General features: G+C 53.8%; 1 long non-coding RNA gene across 1 annotated transcript; it reads right to left on the reverse strand.

Annotated features, from left to right (window-relative positions):
• Nucleotides 1–19,440: 19,440 nt before the first annotated feature.
• Nucleotides 19,441–24,411, reverse strand: LOC127032365 (uncharacterized). The gene is made up of 3 exons (XR_007768769.1): nucleotides 24,280–24,411; nucleotides 23,913–24,008; nucleotides 19,441–19,526 (listed from the first exon to the last, which is right to left on the reverse strand). It is a non-coding gene; the product is annotated as an uncharacterized LOC127032365 (long non-coding RNA).
• Nucleotides 24,412–25,345: the final 934 nt, after the last annotated feature.

Here is a 25,345-nt window from a genome sequence, read left to right on the forward strand (position 1 = left end):
CCCCTGATCCTGCCCCCTGCAGCACAGCGCCCCCTAGTGCTGTACTGGGGCATTGGGGTTAGCATTGATTGCCAGGGGAGAGTGCCCCATAGCTAGCCCACTCCATGTGGGACAGCGCCCCCTAGCACCACAATGGTGCACTGGGGTCAGCACTGACTGAGGGGAAAGCACCACCTCTAGGCCCCCCACCCTGCTGCTTGCAGCACAGTGCCCCCTAGCACTGTACTGGGACACTGCACGAAGCACCAACTGTGAGGGCAGAGCACTCCCGCTGAGCCCCACCCAGCTCCCTGCAGCACAGTGCCCCCTAGCGCAGCACTGGGGCACTGCGGCCAGTACTGGCTGCCAGGGGAGAGCAAGACCCCTGCTGAGCCCCACCCCTAACCCACTCCCTGCAGCACAGGTAACACAACCATCCTCCTGGCGGATAGCATGCAGGAGGGAGAGGGCATATGCACCTATGGTAGCCTGCGATGCGCTGGTCATTGCACTGGGCGTATAGCCACGCGCTGTGTCCTGGGGCCATTGGTGGAGATCCCAGGAGGTGGGGACAGAGCATCACCTGCTCCCTAGTTGTCTCGCACCCTGTGTGACTTTCATAGCTAGCCCCAGACAGGATCAGACCCATGGTCCACATAGCCCAGTCGCCTCTCAGACAGCTTGCCTGCATCAGTTGCTTAAGAGGAAGGGCCACTACACGTCCCCTTCATGGTAATTTGTGGAATAATCAGCTCGTAAGAGAGACGTTTCCTCCTGACCCCTAATAACTAGCGGCTGGGGGGGGGGGGTTAATTCATTAGTATGATTTATTTTTTGTATTTTTGTAGCCTCACATAATTGTCTTTGTTTTCATTCTCTGTGTCAATGTCCACGTTTACTGTTGTCTCCTGCCAAGCGCTTGGCCTCAGGGCGATCATGTAGCAGTGAGTTCCACAGGTTCAGCAGGACTTCTGCAAACAAAGAATTTCCCATGCCGGTGGCTTCTTGCATGCAGGGAATCTCAAAAGCACTTCAGAAATAAGAATTCAGCCCAGGGAGAGGTGAGGGTGGTTGTTGTTACCTTGGTTTAGCAGGTGGGGAAACTGAGGCCCAGAGCACTGGGGTGACATGGTAAGTCAGCGGGAGAGCCAAACCACAACATAAGAATCTGCAGTCACAGCCCCCAGTACTCTAACCATTTATCCACTTCCCCTCCAGACTCAGCAATAGAATCCAGGACCCCCAAACTAGCCATCACTCCCCACCCAGACCTGGGAAGATAACCCAGGAGTCCTGGCTCCCAGCCCCCTGCTGTAACCCCTAGACCCTACTTCCCTCCCAGAGCTGAAAACAGAACCCAGGAGTCCTGACTTGCAGCCCCCCCGCACACACACTCTAACTACTAGACCACCTTGGTGGAGTAACACCAGGGTAGATGAAAGGAAACTGGGACCTTACATGCCGCCTTTATGCCATCCATCACGTTCATTACTCCCCCATGTCTCTGTCCTAACCTGTCCTGCGCTAAGCACCCGCGTGGCCTGAGAAAGTCCATGATCAGAAGCTCCATTCTCGCCATTTCTTGACAAAAATAAACTGCTTCTGAGGGAGTTGTTCCGGTCCGCACCCTTGAACCTGAAATGCTACATCACTGCACCCTATAATAAACTGTCCTCTCCCGCCATGACGGTGTGACTTATAGGACGAGGCAGGACGGTACTTAAGCTGCCAGCCACCAGGATGTGCCTGGCAGATGCCTGAGGATTTGAAGCATTCGGCTAAGTACAGCGTTCAGCATGCAGTGGTGGCGAGACTCACCCCAGGCTGTGTTCGGGCTAATCCCGGTGCTGATTTTAGTTCTACACTTCCCAGGTAAGGGTGGGTTTTGTTCACCCTCGAATGCAGCGTGTCCCAAAGCTCTGAACCTCTCTGGTTTGCTGGCCAAGGTCTTCAGCTTTCATTTCAGACACAAAGGAAGTCTCCAGCTGTTATAGTTGGGGAGATAACCTTGAAAACGCTCCCAGAGTGTAACCAATGTCTGACTGAGTTTGCAGACAGCCTGAGCCCATCACTCTGAGGGCGGGGGGGAACTGCCCTGTGCATCTGAATGGCTGCTGATCCAGATGCCAAGGATGATCATTTAAATCTCAGCATTGCTCGTTATTTCTCTGCTTTTGCCAGAAGGGAGAGAGAGGATGATAACGGAAAGACCTACACAATCTGCTCTGAGTGGCAGCTTGTTTTCAGTAGGGTCGTTAGGAAACATGATGGCTGTAGTGGGGACACGACTGCATTCCTTTATTTGATGCGGGGAGCTCAGCTTTTTAGAGTCTGGAAAACACTGCTCCGCTGGCAGGTGAGATGGTGCTGAAGTGAACCCAGAGGCAATCGGGTCACTGGGCTCAGTACTGGACTCGCTGGGAGGAATTCCCCAGCCTGTGAGAGGCAGGACACGTAGAGCCCAGGAACCTGTCATGGACCAGGAGCCTGTTGTGCTAATACTGAGCACTTACAGCAGACAAGTGGCTTCATCTCTCTGTGAGTCAGTTCCCACCTGTAAAATGGGGATAATATTAATTCCCTTGTCTGTTATCATCATTATTAAATATCCGGTCTACTTAATTTGTAAGATCTTCCGGGCAGGGACTGTCTCTCCCTGTGTGTCTGTGCAGCGCCTGGCACAGCAGGGCCCTGATCTCAGCTGGGGCAGGGACTGTGTCTCCCTGTGTGTCTGTGCAGTGCCCAGCACAACGAGACCTGATCTCAGCTGGGGCAGGGACTGTCTCTCGCTGTGTGTCTGTGCAGCACCTGTCACAATGGGGCCCTGATATCTGTTTGGGTGATGCCATGATTTGCCCGAGGTCATGCAGGCAGAACTGAAAATAGAACCTGGCTCACCTTTGTCCCACTGCCTGAAAGATATGATCAGCCTGCCCTAACCCAGCCTTGTCTTTATTCTTTGGAGGAGGAAACCCAGGCCTGCGGATCACATCCAGCCCTCTGTTTAGCTGTTTATCGCCAAGACAGTTAGAAACAGATCATCCTGAGCGTCATCCAGCCAGAAACTATGCAACGTGTGATTCACAGAGCAGGACACCGCCTGGGATTTACGACCAGAATTAGCGTCCCAGTGTAGGAAGCGGCTGGGGGCAGGGAACTGTCTTTATGTGCTGTGTCTGAACAGCACCTAGCGCCCCGGGGCCCTGGGCTGTGAGTGGGGCTTCTGGGGGCTATGATAAGAGAAATGAAAAGTAAGAATAGGCCCAAGGCTGCTCCAGGCCTGGCTCTGAGCTCCAGTGAAAGATGCAGCGGCCGTCAATCATTCTGTTTTCTCCCCTATAGGCTGTGGAATCTAGAGCAGAAACCTAACGGGAAGCTGGAACCAGCCCCATGTTCCCAAGGCCAGGACAGTCAAGCTATGCAATACGCAGAAAATGGGGGGGTAGGTGATGGGCTGCTGCAGGGAGCAGGGTACAGGCGCTCTCCCCTCACAGTCAGTCCTGGCACCAATGCTCCAGTGAGGCACTACGGGGCGCCATGCTGCGGGGCAATGGGCGCCGTCCCCTCGCAGTCAGGGCTTGCCCCAGTGCCCCTTACAACAGGCAGAAAGTGAGTTACAGATGGGCAGTGTCCCACCTACAGTCACACAAGTCCTGCTCTAACCGACCAGCCCCACACCCATTCCCAGGGCTGGGGATAGAACCCAGGAGTCCTGACTCCCAGCTTCCCCTGCTCTAACCACTAGACCCCACTCCTTTCCCATAACAGAGAATAAAACCCAGGAGTCCGGCTACCCACCCCCACCACTGTTCTAACCACTGAACGGTAACGCTAAGATGAAGGGATGATGCCATAAGGGGGAACCCGGAACACGGTCGAGTAGGGGGATGGGGGTTTCAGACGCCCAGACAGAAGATCGAGCTCTCCTGATGATTTTCCGCACGTCCCCGGTGAGTGGCCTAGTCACTGTAGGGGAAGCTGTGCTCCAGCCCCAGGCAGATTTCAGTATTTCTACAAGGAGAAACACAGCTCCAGTGGGCAGAGCTGAGACCAACCGGGCCGGCAGGGCACTGACCCGGTGGCGGGAGGGGCATGCACTGGGGGGGACTCCGGCAGGGAGAAGGGGGCTGTATTTACATGAGCAACTCTCATTATCTTCCCTGTCTAGCACATTCAGGAGTTACGTCCACTGCTGAGACCCCCCGGACCAGATCCACCACATCCCCTCCCCCGGACACCGTGACTGGAACTGACACGTCCCCTCCCCCGGGCACCGTGACTGGAACCGACACGTCCCTTCCCCCGGGCACCGTGACTGGAGCCGCCACTTCCCCTCCCCTGGGCACCGTGATCGGAGCCGCCACCTTCCCTCCCCTGGGCACCATGACCAGAGACGCCACGTCCCCTCCTCTGGGCTCCGTGACCAGAGCTGCCACGTCCCCCCCTCTGGGCACCGTGACCGGAGCCGCCACGTCCCCTCCTCCGGGCACTGTAACTGGAACCGCCACATCCCCTCCCCTGGGCACCGTGACCAGAGCCGTTACGTCCCCTCCCCAGGGCACCATGACCAGAACTGCCATATCCCCTCCCCAGGGCACCATAACTGGAACCGCCACATCCCCTCCCCTGGGCACCACGACCGGAACCGTCATGTTCCCTCCCCCGGGCACCATGACTGGAATCACCATCTCCCTTTCCCTGGGCACCACGACAGGAGCCACTACCTCCCCTCCCCTGGGCAACATGACTGGAGCTGCCGCCTCCCCTCCCCAAGGCAACATGACTGGAGATGCCACGTCACATCCACAGGGCACCACGACTGGAGATGCCACGTCCTATCCACAGGGCACCGCGACCGGAGATGCCACATCCCCTCTCCAGGGAACCACAACCAGAGCCGCTACGTCCCCTCTACTGGCCACCATGACCGGAGCCGCCATGTCCCCTCCCCAGAGCGCCGTGACCAGAGACACTACATCCTGTCCATCGGGCACCGGAACCAGAGATGTCATGTCCCCTCCCATGGGCACTGCGACCGGAGCCACCATGTCCCCTCCCCAGGGCACCATGACCGGAGATGCCACGTCCCCTCTCCAGGGCGCTGTGACCGGAGCCACTGTCTCCCCTGCTGACTCCACTTCGACTGCTCCAGCTCTCACCACCCGAGACGTCGCTACGTCTGCAGTTGCCACCAGGACCCCCTCAGCTCGCAACACCCCTGATGCCAGCACATCCCTAGCCCCCAGAACCGCAGCTCCACCCAGCACTGGTATGGTGACAGCCTGGTCAGGATTAGGAAGTGTACGGTGACATGACAGAGATAGGGCACAGCCTCCCATCATAGCTCCCCTCCCTACGGTGGGGTGTGGAGCCCCGTCCTGTTTCTCAGACACGGCCTCACCCACATCTCCCGGGCCCTCCCGGAGCCGCTCAGCTCAGACACAGCAGTTGCTGGGGGGAGCAACAGTGAAAATAGCCTCTGCGGCTTCGTCAAACAGCTGGTGTGAATCGACCACAGCTCCATTGAGTCAATGGGGCCAGATCCCACCTGGTGTGAATCGACCACAGCTCCATTGAGTCAATGGGGCCAGATCCCACCTGGTGTGAATCTGCCAAAGCTCCACCGAGTCAAGGGGGCCAGATCCCACCTGGTGTGAATCGGCCACAGCTCCATTGACTCAATGGGGCCAGATCCCACCTGGTGTGAATTGACCACAGCTCCATGGAGTCAATGGGGCCAGATCCCACCTGGTGTGAATTGGCCACAGCTCCATGGAGTCAATGGGGCCAGATCCCACCTGGTGTGAATCGGTCACAGCTCCATTGACTCAATGGGGCCAGATCCCACCTGGTGTGTATCTGCCACAGCTCCATGGAGTCAAGGGGGCCAGATCCCACCTGATGTGAATCTGCCACAGCTCCATGGAGTCAATGGGGCCAGATCCTACCTGGTGTGAATTGGCCACAGCTCCATGGAGTCAATGGGGCCAGATCCCACCTGGTGTGAATTGGCCACAGCTCCATGGAGTCAAGGGGGCCAGATCCCACCTGGTGTGAATTGGCCACAGCTCCATGGAGTCAATGGGGCCAGATCCCACCTGGTGTGAATCGGCCACAGCTCCATGGAGTCAAGGGGGCCAGATCCCACCTGGTGTGAATCTGCCACAGCTCCATGGAGTCAAGGGGGCCAGATCCCACCTGGTGTGAATAGGCCACAGCTCCATGGAGTCAAGGGGGCCAGATCCCATCTGGTGTGAATCTGCCACAGCTCCATGGAGTCAAGGGGGCCAGATCCCATCTGGTGTGAATCTGCCACAGCTCCATGGAGTCAATGGGGCCAGAGTGACCCCCATTGACATCAACGGAGTCAGGGCTGGATTCTGATCTTAGCGGCTCAGCTACAAATCTGGAGTGACGTCCATTGACATCAATGGAGTTGGGACCAGATTCTGCGCTCAGTGACTCTGCTGTATTTCCAGAATAATGTCAGTGAGCCCCCACTGAGGTCAATAGCGTTATTCTGGGTATACACTGGAGGAACTAAGATGAAGAAGCCGGGGCTTAAAGAGGTGGTTTTGAACTACGTCTTGAAACACCCAGCCAGCCAGCAGAGTACCTTTAAAAAGAAGGACTCCGGCATCCTAGAGGAAGGGTCCACAAGTGGAGTTCACAGTATATGTTACTGCAGCACTACAATGGTTGAGTACTGTGTTTTCAGTCGGGCAGCTGCTTCTATACATGCCGGTCATGAGTAGGATTTGAACCTTGGCCTGCCAGCAGGACAGCCCCATGTTACCGTTTGTGCTAGAGTAGTGGTTCCCAAACTGGGGTTCATGAACCCATGGAGGGTTTGTGAAATGTTACGGGGGTTCTCGGGAAAAAAATCCCTAATGGCGGACAGAGCTGTCCCTAGCGACCCCGGGCAGCCCGGGGCCAGCAGACCAGAGCCCCTGGACTTCCAAGAGCTAAGCAGATTAAAGCGAGCCTATCTATCACACTGAGGAGATTGAAACTTCAAGACTCCTTATGAGAAACAGAAAGGGAGGTGAATATTTTTTGCTGTTTTTAAAATTAAATAGGCAGCTAGTCTTGTTTTTAAAATTATTGTGAAGAACAAGTATAAGCTTTGTTGTAACGTGCGTTGTTTGCCTGGACTGCTCATGCCCTGAATGCTTGTGTAGGAGGAACTCTTTGAGTTGGCTTCTTAAATACCTTCCTGCTGTTTCACATCTGATACTCCTCGATGAAACCTAGGAGTCTTGTTTTAGAACAGGCTTATTCAAAGTGATACCCGCTACAGAAGTGAGATCTTGGAAGAGTGTCGCCGTTTTCATAATGTAATAAAAATACTGTAATGATAAATAATAATTAATAAATAGTGTGTAATAAGCATGTCATAAAACAAATTTGATATTTCCAAGATCACTGCTTTTATAATTTATACTCAGCTAAAGGAGAACATCCCTGGAAATATTCATTTTTAAGAGGGGGTTCGCGAGATTTGACGTGCTAGTGAAAGGGGTTCACAGGCTGTTAAAGTTTAGGAACCACTGTGCCAAAGGAACCACTTCATCAGCAGTTGGCAGTTGTAGACTGTTATCCCGTAATGGGTGAGTCGCCAGTAGGTGCTTACCAATCTGTTCCCTTTTCTCTTGCTGAGCTGTGATTACAGAGCAACTGTCACTGGCTTCGCTATACAAAATTGGCCCTTTCTCTCTCTGTTTTCCCTAGTACCAGCTGCCAGCGGTCTGCCATATTGGGCCATCATCCTCATCTGTCTGGCTGCCATGTTTGTCTTCCTCGTCCTGCTCTGCCTCCTGTGTGTGGTGAGTCTGAGCTGCAACGTGGGCGTGGGATTCATACTGTAAGGTCTTCAGAGCAAAGACTGTCACCCCAGGTATATTTGTACAGCCCCTAGCACGAATGGGGCCTGATGGGGCTGAGATTTCTAGGGGAAACCACAATGTTAAATATGAGAATGATAATCCCCACCCAGTCATTCAACTGCTAAGGGCTGGGTTATGACGTAAATTAAATTAAGGTAAATCCAGAGGGACCCCACTGCAGCCAAGATTCTGAGCTGAGTGACTCCACTGATGTCACTGGAGTCAGCGCTGGATTGTGATCTCAATAACCCTGTATGATTCCAAAGTGACTCTGATGTCAATGGAGTCAGAGCTGGATTCTGATCTGAGTGACCCCAGTGTGAATCTGGAGTGACTCCACTGATGTCAGTGGAGTCAGAGCTCTATTCTTCACTGACTCTAATGGAGATATTACATTTTATTGCATTATAGTTGGCATAAAGGACAGATTATGGCCCATGATCACTGTCTTTATAGACCAGGGGTGGAATACTGATTTTAGTTTCACCAGTGTAAATACATTCATTTCTTTGGAGCCACTCCACTTTAGCACTGGGGTTACTGAGGTCAGAATCTGCCCCTGACTCCATTCATTGCAATGGGGTCACTCCAGATTTACACCATGAGATCAAAGTCCAATCCCTGATGCCATTGACACCAGTGGGGTAACTCCAGATTCACACCAGGGTCACTGTCATCAGAATCCAGCCCTGACTCCATTGACATTAGTGGAGTCACTCCAGATTCACACTGGAGTCACTCAAATCAGAATCCAGCCCTGACTCCATTGACTTCCTTCACTCGTGGCCCTATTAAAGAACCATGTCTCCCCTTCTTATTTCAGATCCCAGGATCCCTGCTGAGGAGACGCACCCAACCAGCCAGCTACTTTCTACACAGCAGACACAGGGCGGCTGACTCTGGCATAGAGCTAGAGAGCTCATGAAGAACTAGAGACGCAGAAGAGAGGAGGAAGGGGGAGCCCTGGGGAAAGAGAAAGGGGTGAGTGGCGATGCAGAGACCTGCTGACCCTGCACATGGGAAATCTACTCTGAGCTCCCCCCATATACAGACTCATTTCTCCAGTTAGAGGGTCAACATATTTAAAGACACACATCTCCCATTCAGATCAATCAGGGTTTGGTGTCTAAAGCCCTTATGTACTAGAGACTACAGATTGGGGAGTAAAATGAACGGGCGTTACACATCCAAATCCCTGAGAGATTGGGATTAGTGAATATGGATTGAAAGTAATTGGTGATATGTGTTTAAATTCTTTACACACAGGAGCGGCGCCAGGGTTTTTGGCACCCTAGGCGGGGGTCCTTCCGCACCTCCGGTTGGCTGCAATTCGGCGGCGGGGGGGGGGGCCTTCCGCGCTCCCGGTCTTCGGGGCACTTCAGCGGCGGGTCCCGGAGCGAGTGAAGGACCCGCCGCAGAATTGCTGCCGAAGACCCGGAGCGCGGAAGGACCCCTCGCTGCTGAATTACCGCCAAGGACGGCAAAATGCCACCCCCCTCCAAATCCTGGTGCCCTAGATAACCGCCTAGATCGCCTAAATGGAAGTGCCCGCCCTGCTTACACATTAGGGATTAGAAATTTGGGATTAAAATGAATGAGTATCGTGTCTAGATTTCTTAAAAATTGGAAAAAGGGACGAGTGAATTAAATTAATGGGATTCTGTGTCCAAATCCCTTAGACATGAGGAACTAAAATTAATGGACGTTATGCAGCCAAAAATGGTAGATATAAGGGAGTGAAATTAGTAGTGTTATGTGTCCAAATCCCTTAGATATTAGGGATTGAAATTAATGGGTGTTATGTGTCTAGATCTCTCAGAGACTGGGAGTAGATATTAGGGATTGAATTATGCATCTAAACCCCTTAGAGATTAGGGTTTATATATTAGAATAGATTAGAGATTTATGGCAATTATGTGTCTAAATCCTTTAGTGATTAGAGATTAGCAATTAAGAATGAGTGATTAGAAGTAATAAGATGATGTGTCTAGACATCCTGGAGAGTAGCAATTAGAACCAGGTGATTTAAAATTAACGGGTTTATGTATCTAAACTCTTTAGAGATTAGACATTAATAATTAGGTCTGAGCAATGAAAATGAATGGGCAGTATGTGTCTAAATCCCTTGGCCATCTATGAAAATCTCGACCTTGTACGCTCATCAAGCAGGGAGATATTTACCTACGCAGCAACTGCAGGAATTGTAGGAATGCCAGTCAATGACGTAGAATGATAAACATTCGAGGCGGTATCGGCTAGGGGGTTAGAGCAGGTGGGCTGGAGGCCAGGACTCTTGGGTTCTCTCCCCAGTTCTGGGAATGGAGCATTGGCTGAAGTCAAGCATGTTATTATTCAGCTTCTCCTTGCGTGAAACGGGTGTCGGCCTTACCTACTTCACAAGGAAGCTGTAAGAATGCTTAAGGGAATGAGTGTTTGTAAAGCTCTCCAAATGCCAAGGAAAGGAATTTATCTGAGGACAAAGGATTACGCAGGAGAGTTTGCCAACCCCCGACTCATCATGGCATTTCGTGGGTGTTCCTCTGAGCCCCTGGAAGCAATGCTCAACTGGAAAATGGGGCATCGGACCCACCTATAGGCCACCAGTGACTTTGCAGGGAAGAAAATTGCATGATCTTCATCGCAAAGGACAGACATGCAGCCGGGATCGAACTTGCAACCTGCAGCACCAGTGATGCAAAGGAACTGCTCAGTGCACAAGCAGCATGCTGGTTACAGGACAGCAGCAGTCTGGGAACGTGTTGCTTTATTCAGCTTCGGATCAGTGTCGGGGAGAGGGGAGGGAACCAGCCCCTAGCTAAAGAGGACATAAGGGAGGGGTGGAGCATGGGCCATCCCATAACGCTCTGGGTAACCCGAGTAACCCCACAGTGACCACTTTACTACTCCTAACACTTGCGCTGAAAGAGTAATTCTCTTGGGTGGGTGAGCTATAGGGGAAGACATGGTCACGTGCTAACCCAGCGGAGCAGGTTTACATTACAGTGGCTTGTTCGGTGGTGAAGGCTGTGGGCTGGGAATCGGGAAATCTCCCTGTGTTACCTTGGGTACATCAATTCATCTCTCTGCGCCTCAGTTCCTCCATTTATAAAACAGTGGGGGGAGTGAATAATTCTATCTCTTTAGATTGTAAACTCTTTGGGGCAGGGACTGTCTCTCCCTGTGTGTCTGTGCAGCACCCGACACAATGGGGCCCTGATCTCAGCTGGGGCAGGGACTGTGTCTCTCTGTGTCTGTGCAGCGCCCGGCACAACAGGGCCCTGATTTCAGCTGGGGCAGGGACTGTCTCTCGCTGTGTCTGTGCAGCACCCGGCACAACGAGGCACTGATCTTAGCTGGGGCAGGGACTGTCTCTCGCTGTGAGTTTGTGCAGCACCCGCAGGAGTGGCACCAGGATTTCTGGTGCCCTAGGCAGAATTCGGTGGGTGGCATTTTGTGTGCTCCCCACAGGGCGCGCGGGAGCTTCTGGTTCCACTCCCATTGCGCTGACGCAGAAGGACCCTCCACCAAAATGCTGCAGGCGACAGCGGCAGTCATTGAGCTGCTCAATAGCCTGCCGCTGTTTTCCGTGGCACATCGGCAGAAGGTCCTTATTCGCGGTGCAATGGGAGCGGAACCGGAAGCTCCCGTGCGCCCCGAGGGAAGCGCACAAAATGCCGCCCACTGAATTCTGGCGCCATAGGCGACCACCTAGGGTCGCCTAATGGAAGTGCTGGCCCTGAGCACCCGGCACAGTGGGACCCCAGTCTTGGTTGAGCCTGTGTGCATCACCACAACACACTTTCTTTTTCTCAAAAAAGTAGGTGATCAGATCATTACAGACAACTGCACCTTTAAACATGACCCTGGTGGAACATTTTTGGATTTTAACAGAATGAGAAGTCACTAAAGAGACGCAAACCACTCTGAGAAAGACGGTGTGCAAAAATGAACATTCCAAGGCAGATTCTAAAATGGTGCAAATCAAATCCCTAATCTCTACTCCCTAATTTAATCTGTAATCCATAATGTATACTATCTGTCTCTAATCCTTCTACTCTTCCATCTCTAATCCCTGCTATTTAATATATAATCCTGCATTTTTAATCTCTGATCCATAATATCTCCCATCTAATCCTTCACTTTAAAGGCTTCTACCTTTCTAACTCTAAACACCGTCTAATCTCTCATCCTGTAACACTTATTCCTAATCTTTCACCTCTAATACCCAATCTCCCCAGGGTGCCCTTTGGCCTGCAGCATTGCCAGGAATCTCCCACCCAGCTTTAGCCCTGAGCCTTTCAGCTCCCTAAAACAGGCCCAGTGAGGGCATCCCCAGAAGGCGACATTCTGGCTGTCATCCGCAGTCCCTGCATCGGGAGGTTCTTCCCCCCTCTGGACCTGGCCGTTGCTGTTGTCCTTGTACCAGCCACGCATGGAGAGGAGTCAGGGTAAAGATCTCACCTTAATCTCTAAATTCTAATCCCTAAATCGTAGTTTTGGATCCCAAAGCTCTCCCTTACATAACCTAAAAATATTTATATATAATCTAATCTCTAATCCCCAATCCCTACCTCCTAAACTATCATATTTAGGGCCCAAACCAAAATCCACTGAAATGAATGGGCACCTTTTTGTTGGCTTTTGGATCAGTTTAGAAACCCCTCATCATGGCAGCTGGCATTACTCCATCATCTAACTTTAGATCCCGAGGGAGTCCTGGAATATTTCTGACACTGGGGCAACCTCAGGAATGAATCCTGAAAGGGAAAGAGTTGACGGGATCAGCTGGCCCCCAGCACCAGAGCTGCTAATCCAGCGTGACTGTGAAGTCACTGGAGTCGAGGCTGGATTCTGATCTCAGTGACCCTGGTGTATATCTGGAGTGATCCCGCTGACGTCAACGGAGTCAGGGCTGGATCCCCCAGTGACCTCCATGTAAATCCAGAGTGACTCCCCTCCCACCCATTTATGCTGGAGTGGAGTTTGGGACACGTTGCCAGATTTCCCTCCTCTGAAGGGAAAGAACTCAATGAGATGAAAAGAGGACAGAGGGGAACCCTGTTAGAGACAGAGGGGTGCTGATGCCTCACTAGACAGAAGGAACTGGAAGGGTTTGGTTAGGATTAGGGATTTTTTGGCTGGGTTTTGATTTCTATTCCCTCTGTTTATTATTCTCCTGCACAGATTAGAACCTGCTGTCTTCACGGCTCTTTCATATCACACGCATGCACACACACACCCCTATACTCTCCTCCCCCTGCACAACTGCCCTCTCCCCTAACTGGCTCCCAACTGTCCTGCTCTCTGTATCTCAAAGAGCGAGGTCTCTGAAATCCATGCACACGCAGGACCCTCCCACGACCAAAATAGCCCCAGGTCAGCGGGTTGAGTGGGTGTGGGTGGGGCCCAGGCATCCCACTGCAGAACTGAGAAGCACCAACTTTGCTGTCTCCTGGCTGTGTGCCATGGCAGGGCGAAAGCCAGCTGCCTTCCCGATTCATTCAGAAATATTAGTCACGGGCTGCACCACTTGCAGGGCCTCTATAGTCTCTCTCTTCCCCGCTCTGGCTCTGGCTCAGCCCCTCTTTGTTTATCCCATTGCCATGCCAATAAAATATTTGGATCTGAATTGGTCTGAGTCACATGTGCACACACGCATTTATCTGCAGCTATAACCTTATAACTTGACCCTATGTTCCTACCTCCCTGCCCGTGGGTTTAACAGCTGAGTCTTTCAAATCTAAAATGAGGAGCCCAACTCTCTGTGAAAATCAATCCGTTTAATTCCTTTTGGAGCCTTTAAAAACGCCCTGGTGTACAGATACCCCGGCATGTAATTATCCTGTAGTCAAACACAAAGGAAAAGGCAGAGCATGATGCAAAAAGGAAGAATTAAACTGACCAAGAAAGAAAGAATTAATCTGATAAAAAGCAAGCTACTGCTGACAGTAACCTAATCCCTCAGTAACTTGATTCACCTTGGTTTTAAACCATATTTTTATTTATAGTAACTAAACAGAGACTGTTCATTTCAAGTCATCTATTCACAACACACCCCCATTTCCTGATCTAAGTCACTTAAAGGATTAAAACTGAGAACAATTAAAAATTGAATTGATTCTTTCTTATACCCCCTGGCGGGTTTTCATTTTTCTTTATTTCATTCAGACTGGACAGTGAAAACAGACTAGCCAGTCAGATCCAGCTCTTCAGTGGACGGAAATCGACGTAGGTTTGCTCATTCACACCGGCTGAGGATCTGGCCCAAAGAGTCAAATTCACCATCGTGTGCCTCTGTTTTGATTGCAGGCCATTGAGATGAACGGAGTTATGCGGCACAAATATGGAGCAATGCATTGATCAACAAACCCCTGAACTTTTAGTCAGTTTCATTTTAACCTTAGGTCAATTTCAGATTTAACCCCTTGTCAATAAGAGATTTGAGGCCAAATTTTCCAAGTCATTTTGATCCCTAAAGATGCAGATGGATGCCTAGTAAGATAGGTGCCTAAATACCCCTTGAAAATCTGGCCCTTTGATTTCCAGCTGGTTGCTAGCAGGGCTGGGCTAGTCATGGGGAAAGCTATACCTAGACTTTTGACAATGCCCAGTCCAGTTTTCTCTTTGATCCACATTGCATTCCTGAGAGACAAGATTTGCTTATGCAAAACTTTTGCAGAAGAAAAATATGTTTGGGCCCATGGGCAGCGTGTGAACCGCTGGCTGGGGGAAGCTAGCCCCCTCCTCACCCCTTTCATCTGAGGTCCCGCTCCCCTCTCCCCCGCTGGAGCCCAAAGTTCCCGCCACACCACAACTATCTACCCCAAGCCCTACTTCAGACTAGCCCCACCAGCCCCAAAGGAGCACCAGGAGGGTGGGCGGCACATGGCCACAACCTCCCCAGCCCCAGAGCACCAGGAAGGTGGGTAGCACAGGGCCCCAGCTCCCCCCGCCCCCCTGCTCCAGAGCACCGGGAAGGCGGATAGCATAGGGCCCCAGCTCCCCCTGCCCCCCAGCCCCAGAGCACCAGGAAGGCGGGTAGCACAGGGCCCCAGCTCCCCTAGTCCTGGAGTGCCAGCCCTGGCCAGAGCACATGGGGACTGGAGGAGCCACATGCAGGCAGAGAGGTGGCGGCAGGAGGGGGGCGGGCCTGGGCATGGCAGAGTGTGGGAAAGACCACGCCTGGCTGTTTGGGGGAGGCACAGCCTCTCCCAGCCTATGAGACCCACCGCACGTTTGGGCCCACGACTGAAGTCTGTATAGTACCAAAACACTACACATATCTGGAAACTAATCACGTATCTGGTGACTAATTGTTTCGGAAGGAAGCAGTTTATAAAGGTCAGATCATTCAAATCAGGGGCTAGAAATAGCTGCAGGTGACGTAAAAATACACGCCTAGCTGTTATCCTAGCTCTGCATACCTTCACTTTTCTATTTATCCATCCATCCATCATCTCGCTGTTTGTAGTATCTAGCTATCCAAGCACATGTGACCTGCGTATCTAACTAAAACACTTAGTCAAACACCGCTCATTCTTTCCTCTGGCCTTTTTGTATGGCAGCACACTCCACCTGATCTCTCCCAAACCAGAGGGGTAGAAAAAATATAAATCATTCTGCTTCTCTTCAGTATTATCATAATCACTTCCACTCCCTTCCCCTGATAAGGATTTTTGTATGCCTTCATCACTGCGTGCCTGACCATGCAGCTCAGGGATGTTAATAACTTAAGTTATTGTTTCTAGCCCTGCCCCTTAGGTACACTCTGCGGTATTGGGGGAAAGATCAGCATGACACCGAAGTGAAGGAATACCAAAAAGGTGTGTTCTGATTACCTGCCGTTAGAAAGCGTCATCTTCAGAATGACGTCTGCAGGGACTTAACGAGACATCAGAAAGCCTTTAAAAAGCAGAGCTTTCCCCCAATTGCCAACAATCTCGCTTTTGACTGCACCACGATGGGTCGTGCCCGGACGGCTCCCGGCGTTCCTTTGTGGATTGTCTTGGGGTTCATGGTCTTTTCTCTCCTCTTGACAGGTAAGGGCTTACGGCATTCCCTAATAGTAAGAATGAGCCAGTTCCTCAGCTGAAGTCGATTTATGCCTGCTGGGGACCAGGCCTGATTGACTCCAATGGAGCTATGGCCAATTCACACCAGATGGGGATCTGGCCCCACTGACTCCACCCGCTGGGGAATCCAGTCCAGTAAGGAGATTTTAGGCTATATAGGGTCTTTGATCTGAGCTTCACAAAATGGGTCATTATTATTATCCATACTGTATAGAATGGGGAAACTGAGGCACAGAGAGGCCACATGACCAGGCCAGTGGCAGAGATAGGAGTAGAACCCACCAGGAGTCCTGGCTCCCTAATTCCTTTTGGATCCTTTAAAAACACCCAGGGGACGCTATAATACACATGCTAACCACAGATTTTCTTGCACAGGCTAACTTGCCCTGGAGTTGACAATAGCCCCCACCACTCCCAGTCCCGCTTCCTAGGTTTATTGAGGTGAGAGAGAAGCCCCAGGTGCTCACATCAGTGCTTGAGTTAGATCTAGATCCAAATTTTGGAACCCTTTAAGGTTCTGGGGTTGTTTGGATCTGGGGTTTTACTAAAGTGGCCCATTAAATCTCAAGGGAGTTAAGCTGAACAAGATTTATGAAAAGATCCACATTTCCCAATGAGTGGGCACAACGGCCATGGTTAGTTTTACAATGATGTTCTTGTGAGTAACGTACAGGAGTGGGAGTCACGACACCTGGCTTCTGTTCCCAGCTCCAGGAGGAGAATAGGATCTAGTGGTTAGAGCAGGGGGGGCTTTGGTTCTAGTCTCAGATTCAAGGCTGAAAGTCATCAGTTCCTTCCTGTGCTGCTTTTCTGTATGAACTTGGCCAATGTAATTCTCCCCCTTTTTCCCCACCTATGGAATATGGGGCTAATTATACTTTCTTGCCTCACCAGGGGCTTGTGCAGAGGAATTCATTTCTAAAAAACTTTGATAACTTTGGATGAGGTGGGTGGGGAAATAGACACCACAAAGGATTATTTAATCCACTGGGTTTGAAACTGAATGAATTTCTATAATCTGATGAATAGTTCCTCCGTCACGCACAGCTTAAACTGCTTATATATTTTTTGTTAGAATTTCACCCATGACTGGTCAATTACTGCCAGTTCTTGTACTGCCAAAGCACCTGCCAATCCCAGCTGAGATCAGGGCCCCGCTGTGCCGGGCACTGCACAGACACACAGGGAGAGACAGTCCCTGCCCCAGCTGAGATCAGGGTCCCTCTGTGCTGGGCGCTGCACAGACAAGGAACAAAGAGATTGTCTCTGCCCCAGGATAAGACCAGTGACAAATGCCCATCCATTTTCATGGATTTTTCTGGGTCTCACTGTGTTTTAAGCTAAATTTACAGTTGAGAAATAAGCTAATAAAAGCTGGGAGAGGGTGGCCTGAGAGTTCTGAAACAGGGCATCACCAGCGGAACGGGTTCCATTGGCAGATGGTTTATGGAAAGTGAAATAATGTCTGCTGTGACGAATAAAAGGGCAAGCAGCGGCCAAGAAATGTGCTATTGATGGCGCTGTCAGCAATAGGGAGGTGGCGAGCAACGAAGGAGCTTGTCCGGCACGGGTGGTGGGCTGTGCATCCTGAACGGTCACTGCGCATGGTCTTTGGATGTGTTCTGGGTGGAGACGTCTCCTTGTGACTGGAAATACCTCCCAGCCCCATCAGCAGGGCAGGGACAGGGAGGAATCAGGAGGATGCTGATGTAGGGAGGCAGCTGGCTGGGTCCTCTGCAAGGAGCACAGAGTCCAGGCAGAGGCCTTAGCTCAGGAGCAGAGCCCTCAATAGCGAGCTCCACTGCAGCCACTACATGGCGACTCCAAGCACGGCAAGAAGAGTGACTGGCCTTACCCGGCTGCTGTATAAACTGCTGCTGTTCTTCCTTTCCCCAGGGGCAACTTCCACCATGACAGGTACAAATCAGAGCCAAAGCACATCCAGCGCCACCACTGGCGAGGCCACCACGACCTCCAACTTTACTGCCACCGTGAGCCCCAGCTCCACTCCCACTGAGACCCCCAGCACCTCTCCCACTGCAACCCCCAGCTCCACTCCCACTGAGACCCCCAGCACCTCTCCCACTGCAACCCCCAGCTCCACTCCCACTGAGACCCCCAGCACCTCTCTCAGTGCAATGCCCAGCCTTACTCCCACTGAGATCCCAAGCTCCTCTCCCAGTGCAACCCTCATCTCCACTTCCCCTGAGACCCAAAGCTCCTCTCCCAGTACAAGCCCCAGCTCCACTCCCACTGAGACCCCCAGCTCCTCTCTCAGTGCAATGCCCAGCTCCGCTGCCACCTCAACCACCAGTTTCTCTCTCACTGAGACCTCCAGCTCCCCTGCTGCCTTGACCCCCAGCTCCGATGCCACCACAACTGACAACTCCACTCCCACCACAAACCCTAGCTCCACTCCCACCACAACCGACAACTCAACTCCCTCCTCAACCCCCAGCTCCATAGCCACCATGACAGACAACTCCACTCACACCTCCACCCCCACCACGACCAACAATTCCACTCCCACCTCAACCCCAAGCTCCACTCCCACTAAGACTGACAACTCCACTCCCACCTCAACCCCCACCTTCACCCCGACCAGGACCGACAACGCCACTCCCAGCTCAACCCTCAGCTCCACTCCTACAACAACCAACAACTCCACTCCCACCTCAACCCCCATCACCACCCCCAACATGACCAACAGCACCACTCCTCCTTCAACCCCCAGTTCCACTACCACCACGAGTGACAATTCCACTCCCACTTCCATCCCCACCTCCACTCCCACCACGACAGACAATTCCACTCCCATCTCAAACCTCAGCTCCACCCTCACCATGAGTGACAGCTCAACCCCTAACACCACCCCCACCATGACCAACAATTCCACTCCCACCTCAACACCCAGCTTGACTCCCATCACCACAGACAATTCCACTCCCACCTCAAACCTCAGTTCCACCCTCACCATGAGTGACAACTCCACCCCCAGCTCAACCCCCAACACTACCCCCACCACGACCGACAATTCCACTCCCACCTCAAACCCCAGCTCCACCCGCACTACGAGCGACAACTCCACTCCCACCTCAACCCCCATCACCACCCCCGACCTGACCAACAGCACCACTCCTCCTTCAACCCTCAGTTCCGCTACCACCACGACTGATAACTCCACTCCCACCCCGACCTCCACCTCCGCCACAAGCAACAATGCCACTCCCACCTCAGCCCCAAGCGTCACTCCCACCTCAACCCCCAGCTCCACCCTGACCACGACAAACAACTCCACTCCCACCTCAGCCCCCATCATGACTAACAGCACCACTCCTTCCTCAACCCCTAGCTCCACTCCCACCACAACTGACAACTCCACTCCCACCTCAATCCCCAACACCACTCCAACCATGTCCGACAATTCCACTCCCACCTTAACCCCCAGCTCCACTCCCACAACCCCCAGCTCCACTCCTACCACGACTGAGAACTCCAATCCTACCACCACCCCCACCACAACAGACAATTCCACTCCCACCTCAAACCCCAGCTCCACCCGCACTACGAGCGACAACTCCACTCCCACCTCAACCCCCATCACCACCCCCGACCTGACCAACAGCACCACTCCTCCTTCAACCCTCAGTTCCGCTACCACCACGACTGATAACTCCACTCCCACCCCGACCTCCACCTCCGCCACAAGCAACAATGCCACTCCCACCTCAGCCCCAAGCGTCACTCCCACCTCAACCCCCAGCTCCACCCTGACCACGACAAACAACTCCACTCCCACCTCAGCCCCCATCATGACTAACAGCACCACTCCTTCCTCAACCCCCAGCTCCACTCCCACCACAACTGACAATTCCACTCCCTCCTCAACCCCCAGCTCCACTCCCACTAAGACTGACAACTCCACTCCCACCTCAACTCCCACCTTCACCCCGACCAGGACCGACAACTCCACTCCCAACTCAACCCCCAGCTCCACTCCTACAACAACCGACAACTCCACTCCCACCTCAACCCCCATCACCACCCCCGACACGACCAACAGCACCACTCCTCCTTCAACCCCCAGTTCCACTACCACAACGAGTGACAATTCCACTCCCACCTCCATCCCCACCTCCACTCCCACCACGACAGACAATTCCACTCCCATCTCAACCCTCAGGTCCACCTTCACCATGACTGACAACTCCACTCCCAGCTCAACCCCCAACACCACTTCCACCATGACCGACAATTCCACTCCCAGCTCAACCCCCAACACCACCCCCACCGTGACCAACAATTCCACTCCCACCTCAACACCCAGCTTGACTCTCATCACCACAGACAATTCCACTCCCACCTCAAACCTCAGTTCCACTACCACTATGACCGACAGCTCCACTTCCACCTCAACCCCCAATATCACCGCCACCACGACCGACAACTCCACTCTCACCTCAACCCCCAACACCACTCCAACCATGACCGACAACTCCACTCCCACCTCAGGCCCCAGCTCCCCCCGCACCACCAACAAATCCACTCCCATCTCAACGCCCAACATCACCCCCACCACGACTGACAATTCCACTCCCACCTCAACTCCCAGCTCCACCCCCACCACCACCGACAACTCCACTCCCACCTCAAACCCCAGCTCCACCCGCACTACGAGCGACAACTCCACTCCCACCTCAATCCCCAGTTCCACTCCCCCCAGCACTGACAACTCCACTCCTAACTCAACCCCTAGCTCCACTCCCACCACAACCAACAACTCCACTCCCACCTCAACCCCCATCACCACCCCCGACCTGACCAACAGCACCACTCCTCCTTCAACCCTCAGTTCTGCTACCACCACGACTGATAACTCCACTCCCACCCCGACCTCCACCTCCGCCACGAGCAACAATGCCACTCCCACCTCAGCCCCAAGCGTCACTCCCACCTCAACCCCCACCTCCACCCCGACCACGACAAACAACTCCACTCCCACCTCAGCCTCCATCATGACTAACAGCACCACTCCTTCCTCAACCCCTAGCTCCACTCCCACCACAACCGACAACTCCACTCCCACCTCAATCCCCAACACTACTCCAACCATGTCCGACAATTCCACTCCCACCTTAACCCCCAGCTCCACTCCCACAACCCCCAGCTCCACTCCTACCACGACTGAGAACTCCAATCCTACCACCACCCCCACCACAACCGACAACTCCACTCCTACTTCAACCCCCAGCTCCACTCCCACCATGAGCAACAATTCCAGTCCCGCCTCAACCCCCACCTCCACCCTGACCACTACCGACAACTCCACTCCCACCTCAACCCCCAGCTCCACCCCCACCATGTCCGACAATTCCACTCCCACCTCAATCCCCAGTTCCACTCCCCCCAGCACTGACAGCTCCACTCCTAACTCAACCCCTAGCTCCACTCCCACCACAACCGACAACTCCACTCCCACCTCAACGCCCATCACCACCCCCGACCTGACCAAAAGCACCACTCCTCCTTCAACCCTCAGTTCCGCTACCACCACGACTGATAACTCCACTCCCACCCCGACCTCCACCTCCGCCACAAGCAACAATGCCACTCCCACCTCAGCCCCAAGCGTCACTCCCACCTCAACCCCCAGCTCCACTCCCACAACAACCAACAACTCCACTCCCACCTCAACCCCCATCACCACCCCCGACATGACCAACAGCACCACTCCTCCTTCAGCCCCCAGTTCCACTACCACAACGAGTGACAATTCCACTCCCACCTCAACCCCCAACACTACCCCCACCACTACAGACAATTCCACTCCCACCTCAGCTCCCAGCTCCACCCCCACCACCACCGACAACTCCACTCCCACCTCAATCCCCAACACTACCCCCACCACAACAGACAATTTCACTCCCACCTCAAACCCCAGCTCCACCCGCACTACGAGCGACAACTCCACTCCCACCTCAACTCCCAGTTCCACTCCCCCCAGCACTGACAACTCCACTCCTACTTCAACCCCCAGCTCCACTCCCCCCACCACTGACAACTCCACTCCTAACTCAACCCCCAGCTCCACTCCCACCACAACTGACAATTCCACTCCCTCCTCAACCCCCAGCTCCACACCCACAACAGACAACTCCACTCACACCTCCACCCCCACCACGACCGACAATTCCACTCCCACCTCAACTCCAAGCTCCACTCCCACTAAGACTGACAACTCCACTCCCACCTCAACCCCCACCTTCACCCCGACCAGGACCGACAACTCCACTCCCAACTCAACCCCCAGCTCCACTCCTACAACAACCGACAACTCCACTCCCACCTCAACCCCCATCACCACCCCCGACCTGACCAACAGCACCACTCCTCCTTCAGCCCCCAGTTCCACTACCACAACGAGTGACAATTCCACTCCCACCTCCATCCCCACCTCCACTCCCACCACGACAGACAATTCCACTCCCATCTCAACCCTCAGGTCCACCCTCACCATGACTGACAACTCCACCCCCAGCTCAACCCCCAACACCACTCCCACCATGACCAACAATTCCACTCCCACCTCAACACCCAGCTTGACTCTCATCACCACAGACAATTCCACTCCCACCTCAAACCTCAGTTCCACTACCACTATGACCGACAGCTCCACTTCCACCTCAACCCCCAATATCACCGCCACCACGACCAACAACTCCACTCTCACCTTAACCCCCAACACCACTCCAACCATGACCGACAACTCCACTCCCACCTCAGGCCCCAGCTCCCCCCGCAACACCAACAAATCCACTCCCATCTCAACGCCCAACATCACCCCCACCACCACCGACAACTCCACTCCCACCTCAATCCCCAACACCACCCCCACCACAACAGACAATTCCACTCCCACCTCAAACCCCAGCTCCACCCGCACTACGAGCGACAACTCCACTCCCACCTCAATCCCCAGTTCCACTCCCCCCAGCACTGACAACTCCACTCCTAACTCAACCCCTAGCTCCACTCCCACCACAACCGACAACTCCACTCCCACCTCAACCCCCATCACCACCCCCGACCTGACCAAAAGCACCACTCCTCCTTCAACCCTCAGTTCCGCTACCACCACGACTGATAACTCCACTCCCACCCCGACCTCCACCTCCGCCACGACCAACAATTCCACTCCCACCTCAACACCCAGCTTGACTCCCATCACCACAGACAATTCCACTCCCACCTCAAACCTCAGTTCCACTACCACTATGACCGACAGCTCCACTTCCACCTCAACCCCCAACATCACCCCCACCACGACTGACAATTCCACTCCCACCTCAGCCCCCAGCTCCCCCCGCACCACCACCAACAACTCCACTCCCACCTCAACGCCCAACATCACCCCCACCACCACCGACAACTCCACTCCCACCTCAATCCCCAACACCACCCCCACCACAACAGACAATTCCACTCCCACCTCCAACCCCAGCTCCACCCGCACTACGAGCGACAACTCCACTCCCACCTCAATCCCCAGTTCCACTCCCCCCAGCACTGACAACTCCACTCCTAACTCAACCCCTAGCTCCACTCCCACCACAACCAACAACTCCACTCCCACCTCAACCCCCATCACCACCCCCGACCTGACCAACAGCACCACTCCTCCTTCAACCCCCAGTTCTGCTACCACCACGACTGATAACTCCACTCCCACCCCGACCTCCACCTCCGCCACGAGCAACAATGCCACTCCCACCTCAGCCCCAAGCGTCACTCCCACCTCAACCCCCACCTCCACCCCGACCACGACAAACAACTCCACTCCCACCTCAGCCTCCATCATGACTAACAGCACCACTCCTTCCTCAACCCCTAGCTCCACTCCCACCACAACCGACAACTCCACTCCCACCTCAACCCCCAGCTCCACCCCCACCATGTCCGACAATTCCACTCCCACCTCAATCCCCAGTTCCACTCCCCCCAGCACTGACAACTCCACTCCTAACTCAACCCCTAGCTCCACTCCCACCACAACCGACAACTCCACTCCCACCTCAACCCCCATCACCATCCCCGACCTGACCAACAGCACCAATCCTCCTTCAACCCTCAGTTCCGCTACCACCACGACTGATAACTCCACTCCCACCCCGACCTCCACCTCCGCCACGAGCAACAATGCCACTCCCACCTCAGCCCCAAGCGTCACTCCCACCTCAACCCCCCACCTCCACCCCGACCACGACAAACAACTCCACTCCCACCTCAGCCTCCATCATGACTAACAGCACCACTCCTTCCTCAACCCCTAGCTCCACTCCCACCTCAACCCCCAGCTCCACCCCCACCATGTCCGACAATTCCACTCCCACCTCAATCCCCAGTTCCACTCCCCCCAGCACTGACAACTCCACTCCTAACTCAACCCCTAGCTCCACTCCCACCACAACCGACAACTCCACTCCCACCACAACCCCCATCACCATCCCCGACCTGACCAACAGCACCAATCCTCCTTCAACCCTCAGTTCCGCTACCACCACGACTGATAACTCCACTCCCACCCCGACCTCCACCTCCGCCACGAGCAACAATGCCACTCCCACCTCAGCCCCAAGCGTCACTCCCACCTCAACCCCCACCTCCACCCCGACCACGACAAACAACTCCACTCCCACCTCAGCCTCCATCATGACTAACAGCACCACTCCTTCCTCAACCCCTAGCTCCACTCCCACCACAACCGACAACTCCACTCCCACCACAACCCCCAGCTCCACTCCCACCATGAGCAACAATTCCAGTCCCGCCTCAACCCCCACCTCCACCCTGACCACTACCGACAACTCCACTCCCAACTCAACCCCCAGCTCCTCTCCCACCTCCACCCCCATCACAACCCTCGACATGACCAACAACACCACTCCTCCCTCAACCCTCCATTCCACTACCACCACGAGTGACAACTCCACTCCCACCCCCACCTCCACTCCCAACACGACTGACAATTCCACTCCCACTTCAAACCCCAGCTCCACTCCCACCATGACCGACAACTCCACTCCCACCCCCACCTCCACTCCCACCACGACTGACAATTCCACTCCCACCTCAAACCCCAGCTACACTCCCACCATGACCGACAACTCCACTCCCACCTCCATCCCCAGTTCAACTCCCACCATGACCGACAACTCCACTCCCACCTCAACCGCTAATACCACCCCCACCACGACCAACAACTCCACTCCCACCTCAACCTCCATATCCACTCCCACCATAACCAACAACTCCACCCCCATCTCAATGCCCAGCTCCACTCCCACCACGACCAACAACTCAACCCCCAGTTCTACCCTCACTACAATCGACAACTCTACTCCCACCTCA

This window comes from Gopherus flavomarginatus, chromosome 12 (genome assembly GCF_025201925.1).
Source record: "Gopherus flavomarginatus isolate rGopFla2 chromosome 12, rGopFla2.mat.asm, whole genome shotgun sequence".
Taxonomy (NCBI): Eukaryota; Metazoa; Chordata; order Testudines; family Testudinidae; genus Gopherus; species Gopherus flavomarginatus.